We start from the raw sequence: 22,814 nt of genomic DNA, 5'->3' as shown, positions 1-22,814 counted from the left end.
AAGGACATATTTGTAAAAGATGAAGATTGAGCCGGCAGAAAGGGACAGATTGAAAATAAGCGAGAGAAGGGGCAGCTAGGTGGTGCAGTGGATAAAGCACCAGCCCTGGAGTCAGGAGGACCTGAGTTCAAATCCGGATTCAGACACTTGACACTTATTAGCTGTGTGACCCTGGGCAAGTCACTTAACCCTCAATGCCCTGCCCAAAGAAAAGAAAAGAAGTGAGAGAGGGATGATTGCAAAGGGGGCAATGTGTTGGAAAAGATGAAATGGCATGGGATTAGTCACTAGCCTTGGTAAGTAAAGAGTGAGACCACTTCATCAAGAGGGACAGAATTGAAGGAGAAAAGGGGGCAGAGAGCACCTGAGTGATAAGAGATGACAGAGGGGAGAAGAGGGAGCTCACAGCAAACGGCTTCAGCTTTTTCCACAAATATGAGGCAGGGATCTGAGAGGGGGGTGGGGGGCCTTGGGGGTTTCCAGGAAGGAGGAGAAGGTTTGGAAGAGCTGCTGTGGAGAGTAGGAATGGATTGAGTAGGGAGGCAGAGAAGGATTGTCTGGCAGCAGTGAGGGCCCAGTTGAGTCTTTGTAACAGAATGCAGTGGGCCCAGACAGAATGATTGCACGATTTTCTCCATCATGTGTAGGAGAGAAGGTGATGAATGATGAGAGTAATCCAAAGTTAAGGCTTGGCTGGATATAATCAGGGACATGATAAGGGGGTTGGGGATTCAAGAGAGGGGGACAGTGTAGAGTTGAATTGGTTCACCAAGGAGTCAAGATGAGTGGAAGAGGAGAGGCTAGTGCATAGGGGATGGCCTGGGAGAGAACTGAGGGGTCAAGGAACTGGCGGTCACAGCAGGGTTATGTAAGGGAAGGCCAGAGGAGAGGTGGAAGCCAGTGGAGAATCCTTGAGCACGGCGGCTGTGAATTTGTGGGTGGTGGCAAGTTGGAGGGTTTGACTGTCTTTGTGTGTAGCTGAGGTGATGTAGAGGAGTAGCTCATGGGAAGTGATCAGGGTCAGGAATGGAGTGGTTAGGGTATTTGAGGGAGAATCAATAAGTGTGCTAAAATCCCCGAGTAACAGGGCGGGCAGGAGCTGGAGAGGAAAGACTGTGAGCCCAGTGCTGAACTCACTGAGGAAGGAAGGGGAGGGACCTGGGGGGGGGTGTCTGGAGACAACAGCTACTAGGATTGTGATTGGCTGGTAGATATGAACAACATGAGCCTCAAAGAAAGAGAGTTTGCTGAGTGATAGGGGAAGGGGGAGGAGCTGGAAGTGACCGTGGAGAGCAAGGAGGGGCCTCAACTAGGGAGCTGAATGAAGAGAGCTAGTGAAGGTGGGGCCAGGACTGGAAAGGGCAGCCAGGGAGGCTGCACCTTTGGGAAGGGAACCAGGCTTCAGCCAGGGCAGAGCTAGTTGATGGAAAAGATTCAAGATCAAGGGAAGTTTATTGCCTATGGAATGGGCATTCCATAGGGCACAGTGGGAGGGTTCGGTGGAGGAACTTTGGGGTGGGAGGGCTGAGGGGGGTGGGAATAAGAAATCTGGTGGTAGGGGATGTGGAACAGGGCTTGGATAATGACCTACAAGAGTTCAGAGTCACTGGGACGTAAAGGATGTGACCAGGTGTGAGAATGGGTGCCACTCCTCCACCCTCGAAGGAGTGGGGCATCCAGAGAAGGGAGGGTTGCTCTTCTTTGCACTGGAGATTCTCCACATCCCAGTTGGGAGAAGGGGCTGACAGAAGGATGTGGAAAACACCTGGCCTGGCCTGTAGCCACCCTTCCTCAGGGCACATGCTTCACCCAGGAGGAGGCGGAAGGCTCAGGGTACAAGCACACCCTTGGATGAAGTAGTTTATTGGATACAATGGGGGAGGCAGAAAGGAGAGCAGAGAAATTGATATAAAAGATGAGGGAGGGCACTGCCATAGTGAATGGGAGATCCAAGATGGAGGTGTAGGAGGGATGTGGATAGTGACTGTGGTGAGAGGTGAGGCAGGACCATGGCAAGTTAATTTGTGGCCAAAGTTCTTGCCACAAATTGTCCAATGCTTCAGCATCAGATACCTCTGCCATTTTATCAGTGGAAGTGACAGTACAGAAAAGGCCCTGGGGGCAGTGAGGTGGCACAGTGGATAAAGCACTAGCCCTGGACTCAGGAGGACCTGAGTTCAAATCTGGTCTCAGCCATTTGACACTTACTAGCTGTGTGACCCTGGGCAAGTCACTTAACCCTCAAAAAAAGAAAAAGAAAAAAAAGAACTAGAATTCATGGCTTATCACTGCAGCGATCCAAGGTCTCATGTCTTTCCAAGGTGGTTTTCTCTATAATGTCGCTGTCATTGTATACATTATTTTCCCCGTTCTGCTGGCTCCCCTCTGCATCCGTTTAAAAAGATCTTTCCAGATTCCTCTGAATCTGGCTGTTTCATCATTTCCTATGGCCCAGTCATATTCCATTACAATCACATGCCACTGTTTGTATGGATATTTAGGTAGGTGACCTTTCAGTTTCCAATTTTTGGCTATTGACATATTTTCATACATATGGGTCCTCTTCCTCTTTCTTTGATTGTTTGGACAATGGATACACACAATTTAGTAAACCTCTGGGTCTAGCTCCAATGTGTTCTCCAGAATGGCTGTATTAATTCACATTTCTACCAGCAGAGCATTAGTATACTGGCCCTCTCTCCACCTCTCCACCATAAGTCATTCTCCTCTTTGTCATCTTTGCCAATCTGATAGATTGTGGGGCAACCTCAGAGTTGCATTAATTTGCATTTCTCTAATTGTTAGTGACTTGGTACATTCTTCTATATGAAAATTGACAGCTTGGACTTCATCCTTTGAAGGTTCTACTTGGGAGTGTTTCAAGACTTCTTACTCTAGGAATCAATCCAATGGCCATGAGGAGACTGAACCTTCAAGAACTGGTTGAAGTGTCCCAGGAGCTAAATCCAGCAGATGGAATATAACTGCTGTTATAATTGAAATAATATAATTGTTATAATTGAAATGGCCAAAGACATCCTCCCTCAATGTCTGGTCTTTCTTAATTTATCCTGATTGCTTGAAATAAAAAACAAATACATTTTTTAAATCTCCCCCCCAAACCTGAGGTACATTCTCCCACAAATACATGTAACATCAGCGGGAAGTGTGAATGGACTTGGATTTCACAACCGGAAAGGCCAGCAATGTGTGTGTGAGGAAGGGAGGTCCTTACCCTCCCCTCCTGTGTAGGATTTCACAGGCTCTACTGGGAATTCTTCACCTGTCCAAAGATCCCAAAGGTAAGTTCTGCCTTGACCCTCCAATTTGTGTCCCATTCACTTTTTTATCTGGGTCATGCACCTCTTTAGAGGTTCTTCCCATAAGAGTCTTTGGGTTTATTGAACATGAGGCTCCAGTGTTTATTCATTTGCTTCTCTCTTTTGTGAACCTCATCTGTTTCCCTGAACAATGTCTCAGTTTGTTCACCAGGACCAAGTACAGCCAGTACCTGCTTTATCTGATACTCACAGGCCTCTTCCTTCCCACTTTTCTCATTATCACTCTTGAGATTCTGTCTTCGAATGAACGTTGCTATTGTTTTTTCAGACCTATAAGATATTATTTGGGGAATTTGGTGTAGCACTGAATAATCAATTTAGATTGTGTTTGCATTTATATTACACTGGCTCAACCTACTCATGAACAATGAATTTTCTTTATTTAGGTGTGTGAGTTTTGAAATGAGTGTTTTTGTAGTTAGTTATAATATAGTTTAATAATGATTTATATTAATTAAATGTATAATAACTATAATATAAATTATAAATATAGTGATATTTATTATATATACAAATATATAGATGTAATTATAATGGATAATAATTAGGGAGCATTTATATAGCTCATTAAGGTTTGCAGAGTGCTTTATGAATATTATCTCATCCCATCCCCCCTACAGCTTTATTAGGGTTAGGGTTTACAGATGAAGAAATTTAAGCAGACCAAAGTGAAGACACTTGCTCAGGATTACACAGCTAATAAGTGTGAGGCTGAGGCTGAACTCAGGTGTCTCTGCTTCCATGCCTAGTGCCCCATAGCAGCCTCTAGCTTATGTAGTTGGTTTTGTTTTTGTTTGTTTTTTGCTGGGCAATGAGGGTTAAGTAACTTGCCCAGGGTCACACAGCTAGTAAGTGTCAAGTATCTGAGGACGGATTTGAACTCAGGTCCTCCAGAATCCAGGGCTGGTGCTTTATCCACTGCCACCTAGCTGCCCCCTTATGTAGTTATTTTAAATTGAATTTTTCTGTAGCATGCTCCTTATTTGGTTTTGTTAGTTAACTGTAGGAATGCTGATGACTTCTGCAGATTTATCTTTTAGCTGACAACTTTGTTAATGTTATTATTTCATTTAATTTTTAGTTGATTCTTTAAATATGCCATCTACAATAAGTGATTGGGTTCTCTTTGTGCTTTTCCCTCAATTTCTTTTTCTTCTCTTATTGCTATGTGATGAAATAATGGGATTTAGCAGATACTCAAAGACCCACCTGGAGATTAATCTAGACTGATTGAAACAAGTGAGAGTGATTGACTGCTGATTAGCCTACTTCAAGTTAAATGGATTGTAATCACACCTGGCTAGCCCTTAAGAAGGTATTGCACCGGCCCTGGAGTCAGGAGTACCTGAGTTCAAATCCAGCCTCAGACACTTAACACTTACTAGCTGTGTGACCCTGGGCAAGTCACTTAACCCCAATTGCTTCACTAAAAAACAAAACAAAACAAAACAAAACAAAAAGAAGGTATTGTTCTCAGAAGCTGGACTGTGAACTCAAATTGAGAACACCTTCAAAACCAATGGATTTGGATGATGCCAACCAATCAGCTTGAAGCAGTGTGTAAGGACCGCCTCTGTTACAGACCTATAAAAAGTTTCCACAATCAGCTTGCTAGAGAGTTCATGATGAAGCAGGCTCCTGGCAGCAGACTTGAGGGAAGAACCCGACCAGGCTGGAACTCAAGGCTAGATAGGCCTCTTCTTAACTTTCTGAACTCCATGTGAATACCCGGTATGCTTTAATAAATGCTTAATTCCCAAAGACTGGTGCTAAAGCTTCTAATTTAAGGTGACCACAATTTAGATTTTAAACATCATAGCTACAAATGACATTTTTAGCAGTTTGGTAAATAATAGTGGTGATAATGGGTATCTTTGCATTACTCCTTACTGGGAAGGTCTCTAGCTTTTCTCCCAGACATATAATGTTTGCTTTTAAATGAATACTGGTTGGTTGGTCATTCTTCCTTCTTCAGTTTACACATAAGTCAAGACATCACCCTCATGATGTCACTGGTAAATTAATACTGTTTACTATATTAATGAAAGATCCATTTATTTCTATGGCTTCTGGTGTTTTTAATAGAAATACATATTGGAGTTTGTCAAAAGCTCTTTAAGTATCTCTTAATATAATCATATTTTTATTGTTTATATTATTTACATAGTTTATTATATAGGGTGTCTCAGAAGTCTTCAGCTTTAATAGCTTAGAACTGCACCAACACGTCTGGAACCATCTGTATTCATAATCTTCCTTATGTTGAATCAATCCTGCATTTTGGTATAAATTCCAGCCTAGTCACAGTGTAGATACAATCTTTCTAAGATATTTTTGTAGCCTGTTTGCTAACATTTAATTTTAAAATTTTGCATTAAAATTCATTAGGGATAGTGTTCTATAGTTTCTTTTTCTCCTTTGTCTCTTCTTGCTTTAGGAATAAAGACTGTATTTGTATCATAAGTAGAGATTGAAGGGACACTTTTCCCCTCATTGTTGCAGCTTATGTAGTATTTGAATTGGATGGTTTTAAAAAACTGTTTGATGGACATTGTCTGTAAATCCATATAGTCCTGGAGATTTTTCCTTTGATAATTCATTTATTGTGAATTTTATTGTCCTATTATTGAGTTATTTAAGTAGTCAATTTAAATTTAAGTTGTCTATTTCTTGCTTTGTCAATCTGAGTATTTTGTATTTTCACAAATATTCATTTATTCCCTCTGTTACCCATTTTGTTAGCATATAATTGGGCAAAATTATTAGCATATAATGAGGGAAGCTAGGTGGCACAGTGGAGAGAGTGTTAGACCTAAAGTTAGGAGAACCTGAGTTCAAATTCAGCCTTACATATTTACCAGCTCTGTGACCTCGGAAAAGTCACTTAATGTGAGAAATAGTACTCAAAAATTTCTGGAACTCCCTGTTGGAGATGTGTCAAAAAAAGCTTTATTTTCATTCTCACAAGAATAGGCCATTCCCCTTAGTGGAACAAGCACAAAATGGAGGCTCAGGAGCCTTTTTATCCCTCAACAGGACTGGCTCCTCCCTTCTTCCCCAGTTACCAAGGATTACAATCTGAATGCCCCAAACTAGCTAATCAGAATGCAGTGTAACCAATGGGGGAGGCAACACAGGGACAGCCCTTCAAACTCCTCCCCAACATGACCAGCCTAGGGTTTCCCTATTCATGTGATTTTGTTCACTGGGGGTGGGGGTGGGGAGGAGAGGCAGACCCCTCCCAGACTAGGAGGGGCCCAACCCCTATTTGTGGATATTAGCATTTTGAGTACCCTATTCTCTTCTGATCAATTCCACAGCTGAACCTGAATTCACTTCCCAGACATAATTGTTCCCCCAGACAGCTCCAATCAACTTTTGAGGGGGGGCCACTTTTCCTCACAAATCCCTTCTCTTTGTATTCAACCATTGGGCTCCCCTCAATTCTTTTTCCTCTGCCCTTTGGTCTAAATTTGTGAATATAAACCTTTCAAGGTTCTAATTATTGAACCATTAGGGGTGGTATTATTTGGGATAAAGGTACAGCATTGGCCATCCAGCATGACAAACACATACCCTCCCCAGTGTCCATTCAGTTAGCAATTTCATCATGGACCCCAGATGTCCCATGTAGCTGTCAGGTCTCTGGAACCACTTTCCTTGGGGCAGTCTGGAAAATGTTTTGTCTCCAGGGCACTTCTCCAGTAGATCCACTTCTTATAGTTCCTATTAAAATCTCAACTAAATTATAATGTGAGTGCCCCTCCCATATTGTTTACAGCTTTATCCAATTCTATCTTTAACAAACATTATTAACAACAGGCCCAAGGACTATGTTATCTTGATACCTGCAGGTTACAACTTCTTCAAAAATTCTTACTCAATTGTCTAAGACATAATCCTCACATAAAATTTAGGATACAGAATACCTCTATAAGAAAATGATCACAGGGGGCAGCTAGGTGGTGCAGTGGATAAAGCACCAGCTCTGCATTCAGGAGGATCTGAGTTCAAATGTGACCTCAAACACTTGACTAGCTGTGTGACCCTGGGCAAGTCACTTAACCCTCATTGCCTCACAAAAACAAAAACAAGAAAAATATCACAATTATCACATAAAAGTCAACTTCAATTGTAGTACATTTAAACAGTTAATTTCAAAACAGTACATGTCAAATAAATAAACCAGGTTTGTATGCTCTAGACAGATGTTATCTCTGCACTACATAATGAAACGTAAACAGAATCAGGTGTAACAAAACAGTCTATAAATTACCCTACTCTACTTTTCTTGAAACAAACTTGAGATGTTTCTGATTCAGTTTCTTTCTTTCTTTTTTTTTTTAGTGAGGCAATTGGGGTTAAGTGACTTGCCCAGGATCACACAGCTAGTAAGTGTGTAAAGTGTCTGAGGCTGGATTTGAACTCAGGTCCTCCTGAATCCAGGGCGGGTGCTCTATCCACTGAGACACCTAGCTGCCCCCGGATTCAGTTTCAAAATGCATAAAAACTTTCCTAAGCCACCCACAAAGGAGTCCATAAGTTATACTCATATACTCTTCTTTAATACAAGGCAATTAAGAAAAGAATTTTCATCTTTGTTTCATCATTTTTTACATCATCTGCCTAATGATCCTCATGCCATTATGAGAAATTAAAGAATCTAATACAGCTGGTAACAGATGCCATGGGCAAATTCAACATCATGTTTATCATGAAACCTGGGATGATTATGGGGGTTACCATAAAAGAACAAAAGTTGCCAAGCCTCATGGAAGCCAGTCCAATATGTGGAGAGGAAACTGAGTCAGGTTTAATCAGATGCATGGAATTGAGATGTCCATGGCATCAGGCATATAGGAGGGGGGATCAAAGTCAGGGTAGGAGATGACATAGCCAGCCATCCAGTGCTATTTGGGGGGAAATTAAACCAAGAGGTTCCAACCTCAGCTCTTGTCAATGGCTGTTCTCCTGGCCTTTCCCAAGGCAGTGCAGTACCCGGACTACATGCATCCCTCTCCTTCTGTGACAGTTCAATGTGTGCTCCTGTGTATCCTCTCATGGATAGCTGGCACCTTGGCTGCTCAGATCTGATAACTCAGAATAAAACCAATTAATGCCACAAAATGGTAAATTCCCCTAATCCAAGTCTCATATGGATTTAACAACTGAGGATAATGCTGACAGCAAAAAAAAAAAAAAAAAGTGAATAAGTTTGTAAACTCAGAATGCAAAAATTTCTAAATATTACCATAAAATAATTATAATTAGCCAGTTACATAATAATAATTAGTAACATTGATTAATGCATAATTTCCATCCATCAACAATTTACCAATTAAAACAGATTCACAGTTTTTATTTTATAAAATATCTCTTGAATACAGGAATACTTTAAAGTAATTCTATTGAATATTTTCTCATCATAACAATCATATAAACCTTTAAATACATTTTCAGAATCACCAACTGAGTTGTAACACCTAGAAATCTCCTGAAATCACTATAAGTTTTTGATTTCTATTCGATAATCTGATGTTCCTAAAGCTTTCTTTTTGTTATTACATAAGTTATGAGTTCTGCAAACTCAATGAATACCATATTAGAAATTCCTAATTATTATTATCTGGAATTTTCAGGGTGTAATGTGTGTATGTTTGGTTGACACTCGTGGGACTTAGGGGGCTCATTCTATTTGAGAGTTAATTTGTTGCAAAGACAATTTGATATTGATAACTACTATGATTTCTGAATGTCTGAATATTTGAGTTTCATTCTTAGACTTGGTGTGTCCTTGTAACTCTTATGGCATAAGAGTAAGGAAGGTAGAAGTTGTTATTAATTAAATTAATACCAGAGCATCTGAATTGCTGCACTGGGCTATGAGAGGGGTCTTATAGACAATTTCTCCAGGAAGTGTAACAATGAAAGATTCCCTAACAACACAGAAATATCAGATGAACTATGACTAATAGGAAAAGCCATAAATAAAATGTTAACTGACTGTGTCCAGAGACCAAAATATGCTGTATAAGTTAAAAGTGAAGATCTCAGGATTTAAAGTTGAATTCTCAAAAATTTAAAAAATGATTTCTCACAAATGTTGCAAACCAAACAATTTTTTACACAATTTCCCCTCAAATTTCAGATCTTTCACACTAATTTTAAATTTCAACTTATTACCAGTTATAGTTTTTAAATTATCCCTTTTATTATCTTCTATTATCCCTCCTTGCAGGGCAGTGTTGTTTGGGGTGAAACCCCAGCAACTGAATCCTCATAAGTCCTTTAGAGTTACCAAAAAAGGAGCAGATTATGTAACAAAAACTAATCCTAACCCTCTTGAAAATAAGTGAAAATAAATCATTACAATTAAATCTAAGTAAACTATTGATACATCCATAACATTTGCTAAGAGTATAACCAATTAATACCTTGAGACAGAGAAATAGTTCACATTCATTCCACAAATAACATAATGAAAAAGGAGAAGTTCAAATCATATTCTTCTGAATATTTGTTTCATAAGTAAAGTAAAACATAAACAACTCCAACATTAAAACAGAAATAAACCTACCGGAAACAGAAAGAAAACTTAAAACAAGGGGCAGCTAGGTGGTACAGTGGATAGAGCACCGGCCCTGGATTCAGGAGTACCTGAGTTCAAATCCAGCCTCAGACACTTAACACTTATTAGCTGTGTGACCCTGGGCAAGTCACTTAACCCCAATTGCCTCACTAAAAAAAAAAAAAAGAAACTTAAAACAACTGTAAAAGGTCCATTAAGTTCAGATCCGATTAAACAGAATGAAGCCATGAATTTTCCATTGCACTAGAACTTCAACATTTCTCCTGTATACCAAAGCACCAAATCAAAAATCAGTTAAGTTAGACACAACACTTATTAGCTGTGTGACCCTGGGCAAGTCACTTAACCCTAATTGCCTCACAAAAAAAAAATCATGTAATTTCCTAAATTTACTTAGAAAGTCAGTAAAATAAGAACTTTTATCTGACTCATTTTTAGCAGGAAAGTCATATATTAACCTTGTAAACATGATTCCTTTAAATAATGGGAACATCTTAACTAACCTGCATGTGTTTCTATACATGTTCTAATTTCAAGTAAGAATCCTAAGTAGGTAGACTCCTATTTCCTATAAGCCAATTCATAAGTTACCAAGGATACCAATAAGTTAAGACTAAAACAGCAAGATCCCTCTCATAGCCCAGTGCAGCAATTCAGATGCTCTAGTATTAATTTAATTAATAACAACTTCTACCTTCCTTACTCTTATGTCATAAGAGTTACAAGGACACACCAAGTCTAAGAATGAAACTCGAATATTCAGACATTCAGAAATAATAGTAGTTATCAATATCAAATTGTTTTTGCAACAAATTAACTCTCAAATAGAATGAGCCCCCTAAGTCCCACGAGTGTCAACTAAACACACACATTACACCCTGAAAATACACACACATACACACACACACACATATATATATATACACATACACATACATTGCTTTGCTCTTTTTCCTTTTCCTTTTCCCCTAAGAAACAGCTTAAAATTTGTCCTGATGTTAAAAAGAAATATTCATAAGATACTTTCAAATGACAAATATTTCTCTCTTATTCAATCCTCATAGCCAGACTCTCCCACTCAAAGGAACTTACAGGATCCAAGAAAACATCACAATGGCCCATACAAATCTGCTCTAAGGGCCTCCAGATCCCACCCCCACCTGTTCTTTTTTGTTTTTTTTGTTTGTTTGTTTTTTTGGCTGGGCAATGGGGGTTAAGTGACTTGCCCAGGGTCACACAGCTAGTAAGTGTCAAGTGTCTGAGGCCGGATTTGAACTCAGGTACTCCTGAATCCAGGGCCGGGGCTTTATCCACTGTGCCACCTAGCCACCCCCCACCCCCACCTTTTCACAAAGGAATCACCCATCAATTCTGAGCCACCCCCTTGGGGAGATAAGACCAGGTGTGGCCACACCCCCATGGTGCCAGGGGGAGAGATTTTGAGCTGCCCCTCACCCAACTCCAGGGAGGTAGGACCTCCAATTCCACCCTTGATTTCCCAACCTCCACACAGCCTGCCTTTCTTTCTCCAGCATACACTTTCTCCCTCAGTAACCACTGACCCGGCCTTTGCCCTTAGCAAATGCACTCTGTCAGAGCCCCACTCTCTCCCACTAAGCACTTGTTCTCAATTTAGCCATCTAAATTGGCATGCCTCTCTCCAAACTTCCCTATTTTTGTGGAGGGCACCACCATCCCTCCAGTAACCCAGGTTCTCAATCTTGGAGGCAGCTTTAACTCTTCCCTCTCCCTGACCCTACCATATCCAAGTGTCTTCCTCCCCCTCCTCTCTTGCATCTACCTTTTCCCCTCTAGACCCTCTTTCCTAGGCTACTGCAATAGCTTCCTAACTAATCTCCCTGCTTGCATTTTCTCCAGCTGCTCCTCCACACAGCTGGCAAAATTATCTTCTGAAAACACTGACTATGTTACTTCCTGTATTCAGGAAGCTTCAAAGACTTCCCATTGCTTTCTGTGAAAATAACGATTCCTTAAAGCCCTTCAGAGTCCGACTGCAAACCTCCCTTTGCAGAACTATTTCAAATAACCCCCTTTCATACTCCACCAAACAAGGCCTACTTGGCCTTCCTCCCTCTTCACCTCTGTTTCCTTCAAGACTCAGACCCACAGCACATCCTACCAGAAGGCTCTCCTGATCCCCCTGGCTTTTAGTGTTTCCTCTCTCCTCAGATTATCTTATACCAAACTTCCCTATAGAAATGTTGTCATCTACCTAAAATGCAAGCTCCTAGAGAGAAGAGTATGCCCCAGAGAAGAGCACAGGGCTTAAATGATGCTCTTTGCTTGAGTTTCCTCTAATTCCTTATTCATCTCACATCACTCAAATGTCTTCTGCTACTATCTCCTACTTCATTCCAGCCTCACATGAAGGCCTCCCCCTTCTTCTTGCCAAGACAAACCCCTCTAGATGCACAAGTGATGCCATTACATTCTGTCTTTTCCAGAAGACTGCCCCTTCTATCATGCCTGCCCTCTCACCAAATTCACCTCTCCTTTCCTGTGGGCTGCTGGCTGTGACACACCACAGCCACTCCCTGGCTCTTGACTGCTAGCTGCTCCTGCTCTCAGGGAGCCTCAGCCCCCACCCTCGGCAGGGCCTGCCTGCACCTCAGCCGTGCCACCGCCCCTGAGGCCTGAGGGTCTGGCCCAGGTTGTAGCCACCAAGAAGGTTCTGCTAATGCTGCCGCCACCATCCCTGTTGCCAGCCAATCTGGGCTCTGTGCCAAACCGCCCGTTTTCTTCCTAATGCCTGTACTGCTGAACAGATCCAGAGGAAGATAGGAAACCATACTTATGGGGCCTACTACAAATTGTGGCCATACATAATATTCTTGGGAGTTTTCATCTTTAGGTTTCTCTCAGGGGGTGATCAGGGAATTCTTTCAATTTCAACTCTGCCCTCTGGTTCTAAGATACCTGGGTAGGGGGGTTTTGTTTTTTTGTTTCTTATAATTTCCTAAAATAGGATGTCCAAGTTCATTTTTGGTTCATGGCTTTCAGATTGTCTGATGATTCTGAAACTATCTTTCCCTCATTTCTTTTCCAGGTCATTTGTTTTACCTATTTCACATTTTCTTCTTTTTGACTTTTATTATTTCCTGATGTCTCATGAAGTCATTAGTTTCTTTCTTTCTTTCTTTCTTTCTTTCTTTCTTTCTTTCTTTCTTTCTTTCTTTCTTTCCTTTCTTTTTGCAGGACAATGAGGGTTAAGTGATTTGCCCAAGGTCACACAGTAAGTGTCAAGTGTCTGAGGCCGGATTTGAACGCAGGTCCTTCTGAATCCAGGGCCGGTGCTTTATCCATTGTGCCACCTAGCAGTGCCCAAAGTCATTAGTTTCTATTTGGCCAATTGACAGCTTCAGATGGGGGGGGGGGGCTGCTAGAACAGGTTCGGCACTGCTATAGGCAAGATGTTAAGGAAAAAAGACAGAGACATAGGATGGGATTGGAAGGGCCCCATGTACTCAGGTGGAGGCAAAAGGCAAGGTTTATTGGGACAGTAAAGCAATATATACTTGAGGTAGGCAAAAGGAAGGGCTTTGTATGAAGTTTGTGCCCAAAAAAGGATGAGGGGATTGGTTTGTTTATGTTCTGCAGTAGGTCAAGTAGACCTTGGGCCATGTTGGCCTCATCTGTGATGAGGAGCATGTTTCTGTCCTTTGAAGTTTCCTTGGCGCCTGTGCAAATGCATCATCCTTGGTGCCCAGCAAATGCATCTACATCCGGAAAGGATCATTGTGGTTTACAGCCCTCTTATCAAGGGCTAACTAAAAGTCAGTGCGTATTTTCTGGAAGGGGTGGGGGGGCTGTCTGTGAGCTTTGCTCAAACAGTAAAAAGGGGACTTGGTTAGCCCCTAACAGTCAATCCTAATTTTCATGGAGTTATTTTCTTTAGTGGTTTTGTGCCTCTTTTACCAAGCTGCTAATTCTCTCACAATAACCTTCTTGCCTAGCTCTCATTTCTGTTCCCATTCTTCCCCTCTATCACTCTTATTTGTTTTTTTTTGTTTGTTTTTTTGTTTTTTTGGTGGGGCAATTGGGGTTAAGTGACTTGCCCAAGGTCACACAGCTAGTAAGTGTTAAGTGTCTGAGGCCAGATTTGAACTCAGGAACTCCTGAATCCAGGGCTGGTGCTTTATCTACTGCGCCACCTAGCCGCCCCTCTTATTTGGTTTTAATCTCTTTCTTTCGAGCTTCTGGAATTTCTTGTTGGCCTTGTGTCCAATCTACATTTTGCTTGACAATATTTTCAAGACAGTTTCTTCTTCTGGGTTTGTGTCGTGAGCTTCGCAGTCACTGTAGTAGCTCTTCATGGTCAGGCTTGTCCGTCCAGCCTGCTTCCTGACACTGGATCTGATGTTAGTGTTGGGCTCTGCTCACCTCTGCGGGGGTGTCTAGCCTGAGTTTCTTGATGTCCTTCTGCTGCTTTCAAGTTCTGACTAGGAATCTGTGTGTCTGGTGCTCCCAGAGCGGTGTGATCTGGGGAGAGGTCTGTTCACTGCCCTCCCAGGCTGAGCTCTGCAAGTTCCTGACCCAGGGATGGTCTGTTGGCTGGTGCATGGTTGAGAGTTCATGGACTGCTGCTGGACTTGGTCACTGTGGGCCACCTGGAAGGCTCTGCAGGCTCAGAGTGGTTGAATTGCCTGCTTGACTCCCCTTTGGCCTGGGGCTCCTGGCCTGGGTTGTTCCACTGTAAGCTTAAGCACTGGGCAAAGACAAGAAGCGAGCCCCGCCCTGGGCACACGGGATCAAAGCCAGGCTTCTCTCCCTCCTGACACTGACTGACCCTCTCTGCCCTGGCCCCAGGTAATGGGTAACAGATACCTGATAGCATTGTCCCTGCTCCCAGCAGTAGGTTAGGGGTCCCCTGGGATCTCTTCCTACCTCTGTTCAGGTTCAGACCCCTTAGGGCTAGACCCTGCCCCAGCACCCACAGACCTCTCCTCCTAGCTTCCTAAGCTGCTGTGGAAGTGGAGTGCCAGGTGAACTAGGCCAACAGGCTTCCTTTCACTTCCCTGCCCTAACTCCGCCCCCTCCTCCCTGCCCCCACTACAAATGGATATGATCTCATCTCCACTGGGCCCTCACAGCTACAAGGCACCATCTGCTCTGAGCACCTACACTCATTCTCCACGCCTTCGCCTTCTTCTCTCTTGCTCCTCACCTTTCATCCCTGAGACATCTTCCCCCCATCTTGCTGTCCCTTTCCCCTTCTCGAGCTGATCCCTCTCTAATCTTCTGTCTCTCCCTATCTACTGGCTGCTCCCCTCCCACAGATGCACCTGTGGCTCCTGCTAGCCAGAACCCTTGTTCCTTTGTGTGCTAAAGTCTTTGAAAAAAGCATTTATATCTTCTTCCTGGTGAAGATATAGCCTGGAAACAAGTTGCTCTAGCTGATGCTACGGGGGAAAGGGAAAAGGATGGATAGAAGCATTTATTAGGCACCTGCTGTGTGCTAGACATTGCGCTAAATGCTTTACAAATTTTATCCCCACTTTACTACCAACATCCTTGGTGCAGTTGCCAAATGGTCCCAAATCAGAAATGGATAGAATTTCATGGGCGGAAATGACATGAAAGAAGAGGCCTCATCTGCTTTGCTGTCCCCTCTCAGGACCCTGGGAGCTTCTCATCTGACTCCCAGCCAAGACCTTCCTGGTGTGTTGTCTCCCTCCCCATTAGAAGGGGAGCTCCTTGAAGGCAGGGAGCACCTCATTTTGCTGGGTGCATCCTTGGTGCTTAGCCCAGTGCTCTCTACACAGTAAGCACTCAATCATCGCTTCATTCACCCATTTGTTCATTCCTACTCACCGGGGAAGGGAATATGAAGAAAATATAAAAATATAAAAAATAAGGAATATGAAGGGAATATGGAAGACAGTTGGCTTTTACATAGTGAATTGAGCCATGGGGATTTTGCCCCCAAAGCACCTCTATTGATTCTCTGGGGACAGCAAATATTTAGTGGAGGGAGGGAAAGTTCTATCAAATTTGGGTTTTCAGGGACAAAGCAATTAAAGCCTGGGGGCAAGTGTGGAGCCAGGGGCTTAATCCTAACTCAGCCTAGAAGCCTAGCAGAGGATGGATTGCCCTGGAGAGGAGACAGGCCATTCCACAAAGAGCATGGGAGTCTCTGTCTCTCTGTCTCTGTCTCTGTCTCTCTCACTGTCTCTCTCTCTCTCTCTCTCTCTCCTGTCTCTCTGTCTCTCTGTCTCTCTCTCTCTCCTGTCTCTCTGTCTCTCTGTCTCTCTGTCTCTCTCTCTCTCCTGTCTCTCTGTCTCTGTCTCTATCTCTGTCTCCATCTCTCCTCTCTGTCTGTCTCTCTGTCTCTGTCTCTCTCTATTTCTGTCTGTCTCTGTCTCTCTGTCTCTCTCCTTCTCTTTCTGTCTTTCTCTCTGTGTCTCTGTCTGTCTCTGTGTCTCTGTCTGTCTCTCTGTCTCTCTTTTTATCTCTCTGTCTCTGTCCGTCTGTCTGTCTGGCTTTCTCTTATACACATGATCTAGACAGGTCAACAGGTGTGTGCACTGGGCACTACAGAGTGCTCTGCAGAGGGGCAAACTCTTCTTTCAAGGTGCTGGGATGGGGGAGGGGGAAACATCATGCAGACAACAATAGACACCAGGCATAGACGCAATAGAAGGAAGGCCCTCTGAGAAGGGAAGGCATGTACATATGGGAGGGCAGGGAAAGGCCCCTACAGAGATTGGGAAGGTCTTCAGGGAGACTGAGAGGTGCTTGGGCAAAGGTATGGCAGTGGGAAATTGCGTGTCATTCCAAGGAACTGCAAGACGGCCAGTGTGCCTGGACCTGAAGTACGAGGAAGAGCATAAGGTCTAAGGAGATTAGAAAGATCAGCAAGAAGAGCTTTAATGTGACACGGGGGAATTCAGACAGGGTCCTGGAGGGGACAGTAGCCACTGGAGTCCATCAAGCAGGGGATGACACTTGGAAGCTGACAGAAGCAGGCTGCTGCAGTAGTCCTGGGGTGAGGGGACCTGGGCCGCACCAGGATGATGGAGGGGAAAAAGGGGCATATGTGAAGCCCTGCCTTGGACCCCTGGGGAGACAGTGATACAGAGGAAGTTTCGAAGAATGGTATAGAGGGAAGGAAGACAGAGAGTCACTTTCTCCCTTTCTCTCTCCCTCCCTCCCTGACTACTGCAGCAGTGTCAGAGGGGTGGACAGAGGAGACAGACAGACAGAGGGAGAGAGAGACAGAGACAGAGGAGTGGGAGAGACAGTGACAGAGAGAGAGGAGTGGGGGGGGGGAGAGAGAGAGAGAGAGAGAGAGAGAGAGAGAGAGAGAGAGAGAGAGAGAGAGAGAATATTCAGGGAAGTAAAGATTCCTTGAGATATGATTGGCAAAAGCACACAGAAGAAGGGAGAAGTGTCAGATCAGAACATGGAAGAAACAAGCCATGTGTGGGTTTGATTTTATTTTATTTTTCACATGTGGGTTTGAAAGGGACTTTGATCACAGTCTGCCTGAGGTATGTATAGAGAGTTTAAGCTGCAGGAGTGAGAGGAGGCACCAGAGGGCAAGTCAGAGTCTGTGTACCCAGACAGGGTCAATGGAGGGTTTGAGAGTAAAGGGATCTGGAAGTTCAGAGAGCTTTTACAAAGCTCTGGTAGCAGATCCTTCCTAGGGAGCTGCAGCAGTGAAGAACCTGTATTTGCCTAATGATCCAAAGTCCGCTTCTGGCAGGTGTTGGTAAAGTTGGCTCACACTGTGGAATAGACCTGGCACTTAGAAACTGGATAGTGGATAGAGTGACTAAAGAGCCTGGTATGGGGTCAGGAAGACTTGAGTTCAAATGTGGCCTCAGACACTTCCTTCCTAGCTGTGTGACCTTAGGCAAGTCACTGCTTGCCTCAGTTCCTTATCTGTCAAATGAGCTGGAGAAGGAAATGGCCAACCACCCCCATATCTCTGCCAAGAAAACTCCAAATGGGGGCACAGAAGAGTCAGACATGACTGAAAAACAACAAAACAAAAACTTTAAACCTGCCTGCCTGTTATTGACCCTTTCCTGGTTAATGAAAAAGAAAAAACAAGTTGATGTGAATTGGGAAACAACTGTCAGGATATTATTGTTGTGAGGATCAAAGTGACATCATGATTGCAAAGTGCTAAACACAGTAACTGGCATATGCTAAGCACCATATTATTATTATTTCTTTAATTGAATATATTTGTTTCATGCCCGATAACTCTAAAATAGGTTTAAAACATCAAAAGTAATAAGATCAATGCTTTTTACATGGCATAATTTGGAAATGCAGTTGATGTCATCTGAAGTTTTCTTTCATGTTTTATATATATGATATTGTCTATGTTATTATTATATTTCTTAATTCTCTTATATTTTGAAATCTGAGGGACCATCGTAACAAAATGCTGCTAGACAAAGCAACTTTTTAATATGAATGCTGTTACACATGAATTGGGCTTTTAAAAGGATGTGATTAAAAAACAATATTTGAAGACTGTTAAATATTTAATGAGGTATATTGCTATAATGCAGATAATGAGTTTACCATAATAGCAAAATTTCATTTGAAAATCTTGGCTATTATGAAAGTGTATAGGGTAGTTTAAAGATGAAGCTAAAGTATATATATATTTTTTTTTTAATTTTTTTTTTTGGCTGGGTCATGAGGGTTAAAGTGACTTGCCCAGGGTCACACAGCTAATGAATGTCAAGTGTCTGTGGCTGCATTTGAACTCAGGTCCTCCTGAATCCAGGGCCTGTGGTCTATCCACTGCACCACCTAGCTGCCCTGAAGCTAAAGCATATTAACAATGAGTCAAATAGAAGGTATTTTCTATATGTCTGAAGCCCCAGATTATGGGTAGTTTTTTTTAACAAACATTTTTATTTAAAGTTTTGATTTCCAAATTCTATCCCTCCTTCCCATCTCCCCTACCCCCTCCCTGAGGCAGTAAGCAATCAGATATAGGTTATACATGTACAATTATATAAAACATTAACATGTTAGTCATTTTATATAAGAAGACTCGAATAAAAGAAAAACAATGAAAGAAAGAAAGGGAAAAATAGCAGGCTTCAGTCTGTGTTCTGTCAATATCAGTTCTTCCTCTACAGGTGGATAGTTGGCTTCATCATTGGTCCTTTGGGATTTTCTTGGGTCATTTTATTGCTGAGAAAATTTGTCATGCACATTTCTTCATTGAACAATATTGCTGTCACTGTGCATGGCATTCTCCTGGTTCTGTTCACTATGAATTGGTTCACATAAATCTTCCCAAGCCTTTCTGAAACCATCTTGCTTGTCCTTTCTTATAGCACAATAATATTCCATTACAATCATATACCATAGCTTGTTTAGCCATTCCCCAACTGATGGGTATCATATGGGTAGTTTTAATTTATAAGTAAAGGATAAATGAAATGTTAACTGTTAGGGAAATAACAGGAAAGATATTCAAACTCTGAGTAGTGGTTATTGAAATTTTGCTATTTAAGGTGAAAATTCCTGGGACTGTAATTTACTATTGTGTTGAGGTTTGATTACTGGGATAGTTGTCTGTATTGTCACGAAGCCAATAGTAGAGAATGGCCCATGCTGCAGTCTAGGAACTGCCGAAGGGGGATGTCTCTGCCTGGGAAAAGGTTTGGGGATGGCTCTGGCCTGGCCCAAAGTAGCATCCTCTTGACTTGATTTCCCCATTGTCCTATTTCCTTTCTAAAAAGGAAAATCGCCACCTGGTTATTTCTGAGCCTTGCTTTTTAACAGCCCGTGACTGCATGATTGGCTGTCAGATAGGACTCATGCCTGGAATCAAGCAAAGCTAAGGGAGTTTTTTTCCCTGTTATGACATGACATCGGTATAACTATGTTCCTCTTTTTCCCCTTTCATAGCAAATTTCTATAGCCAGAAGTTTTGTAAGTATAATGCTAAATCTATTAAATAATAGATTGATGCTGGAACATCTCTGAGTTACTATTATAGGATGCAAATATGAACATCTTATAATTTTAACCTGTGTTTGTGGTCAAATTATAGTATAGGGATGATATCCTCCTAAGGTGGAAGTGAGTAGACAAAGTAATAAGACAAAGATGTAATGTGAAAATTTTCTAATTAAATGAAATAGTGAGAAGGCAACAGGATTAGACTGTTTCCTCTGAGAACTATACACAGATTTATATGATTGGCTTCCAAATTTATCGGTCATGGAAATTCAGGTTTTATTGGATTAAGGATTTATTAATGAAGGAGTAAAGATTTTACACATAATTGTATTGATAATGGTAAAGAAAGTGATTGTACTAAATTATATTAAGTCAGAATTATCTAGGAACTTCTAGATTTGGAACCAGAGAAGAAGAACCTTCTTTCAAGCTGTCCTGAGAATAACACCTATTGCCCAAGAAAAGAAATCTAGGGATGAGATAACTACATGAGACATATTCTGCCATCCACTTGGGAGTAGGGGCTTCTTCAGCTGATCTGGGAGTCCACACCCACAAGTCTGGCAGCTGCGGGAATGGTCATAAGGACCTGGTAGGGGCCCTTAGAAACAATGATTAGGCAGAGCCAAAACAGAGAAAGAAAATTAGAGACCAATTTCCCTAATGAATATCGATGCAAAAATCTGAAATAAAATACTAGCAAGGAGGGGCAGCTAGGTGGCGCAGTGGATAAAGCACTGGCCCTGGAGTCAGGAGTACCTGAGTTCAAATCCGGCCTTAGACACTTAACACTTGCTAGCTGTGTGACTCTGGGCAAGTCACTTAACCCCAATTGCCTCACTTTAAAAAAAAAAAGAAAAGAAAAGAAAATACTAGCAAGGAGATTGCAGCAAGTGATCACCAGGATAATACCCCATGACCAGGTGGGATTTATACTAGGAATGCAAAGCTGGTTCAACATTAGAAAAACTATTTATATAATCAAAACAACTCTGAGGTACCACCTGACACCTATCAGACTGGCTAATATGACAAAAAAGGAAAACAATAAATGTTGGAGAAGCTGTGGAAAAATTGGAACACTAATGCATTGTTGGTAGAGCTGTGAATTGATTCAACCATTCTTGAGAGCAATTTGGAACTATGCCCCAAGTGCTATGGGACTGTTCATACCCTTTGACCCAATGGTACCACTGCTAGGTCTGTATCCCAAAAAGACCATAGAAAAGGAAAAGGACCCATATGGACAAAAATATTTATAGCAGCTCTCTTTGTGGTGACAAAGAATTGGAAATCGAGGGAATGCCCATCAATTGGGGAATGGCTGAACAAGTTGTGGTAGATGAATGTAATGGAATACTATTGTGCTGTAAGAAATGATGAGCAGGAGGAGTTCAGAGAAACCTGGAAGGACTTACATGAACTGATGTTGACTGAGAGGAGCAGAACCAGGAGAACATTGTATACAGTAACAGCAACATTGTGTGATGAACAATGGGGAGAGACTTGGCTCTTCTCAGTAGTGCAATGATCCAAAACAGTTTCAAAGAACTCATGATAGAAAATGTTCTCAACATCCAGAAAAAAGAACTATGAATTATGAATGCAGATTGAACCATACTGTTTCTACTTTTGGACTGTTTTTTTTTTCCCTTCTTGTTTGAGGTTTTTCCTTTGTGCTCTGATTCTTCTTTCACAAGATGACTAATGTAGAAATATGTTTGATGTGATCATACATATACAACCTATATCAGACTGTTTTCCATCTTGGGGAGGAGGGAAGGAAGGGAAGGGAGAAGAAAAGAAAAATTTGGAACTAAAAATCTTGTGAAAACAAATGTTGAAAACTATTCTTATATGTAATATGTAACTGGAAAATAATAAAATAAAATTTAAAAAAAGAAACAATGATTGACAATTGTTAGAAAAATCCTTGGTTCAATCTTTGGATCTGAGTTTCTGGTCAGCATCACATAGAGATGGTTCAGTTTCCCTGTCATGCAGGGCTAGGTTCAAACAATGCAATACAATAGTCATCACTAATGTTAACTAACATCAAGTATTCTAGTATCCTAGTAACCCATCCTCAAGGTCCATTTAAGCACCGTATTTTGAGTGCCAGATGTCTAATTGCTTACCATGTCAGGGAAAGGGGAGGGAAGGGAGGGAAGTAGGGATAAAATTTGGAACTTAAAACTATAAATGAAAATGTTTATTATTAAAAAAACAAAGCTGTTCTCTCCTTGAAGCCATTGCTAATCTTCAAGGATCAGCCTGTCAGCCTGTTAGCGTGTCTCTACCTTGACATACTTAAAATAAACTCCTTTTAATTTTCTTTGTCCAGAGTTTTGCCTCTTTAATTGGGGGAAAGCCCAAATGAAGAACTTTTCTTTCAACACTCCATCCACTACACCACCTAGCTACCAGCCCTTGGTCTCTAGGCTTAGACAAGTTTTGGAGGAGACTTGTAAGACAGAAAAAAAAATCACAGCAAATCATGATGCTAGGGAACTAACTTTAAAAACACAGCTGATAACTTTGAGATGATATGTTAATGTTGACATGGGGGCATAGGATAAATCAGAAGTTTCACCTGTGAGAAGTAAAACCAAAGATGACCAGACAACAGGACAGCCATATGGAAAAATCAAAGAACTATTAAAGTTTGGATTGGCCAATTAGATATCAGGACAGACACACCAAAGGAGAAAGGGGAGAGAAAATTCTATGGCAGGAACATCACTTAGGTGTGTCTACTTCTGGAGGTAGGAGACAGAGATGACCCCAAAAGGTCAGGACCCTCAACTCTCAGAAATATGACAACAAGCCCCCAGGTTTTCTCCACCCCACCCCAAAAAGGGACTTTCCATTTTCAGGTGGTCACCCCATCTGCCCTCTATAAAAGCATTGTTCTTAGTGGAGTT

The sequence above is a fragment of the Dromiciops gliroides genome, chromosome 6, assembly GCF_019393635.1.
Source record: "Dromiciops gliroides isolate mDroGli1 chromosome 6, mDroGli1.pri, whole genome shotgun sequence".
NCBI classification, from domain to species: Eukaryota; Metazoa; Chordata; class Mammalia; order Microbiotheria; family Microbiotheriidae; genus Dromiciops; species Dromiciops gliroides.
Note: the sequence above shows the minus strand (reverse complement) of the source record.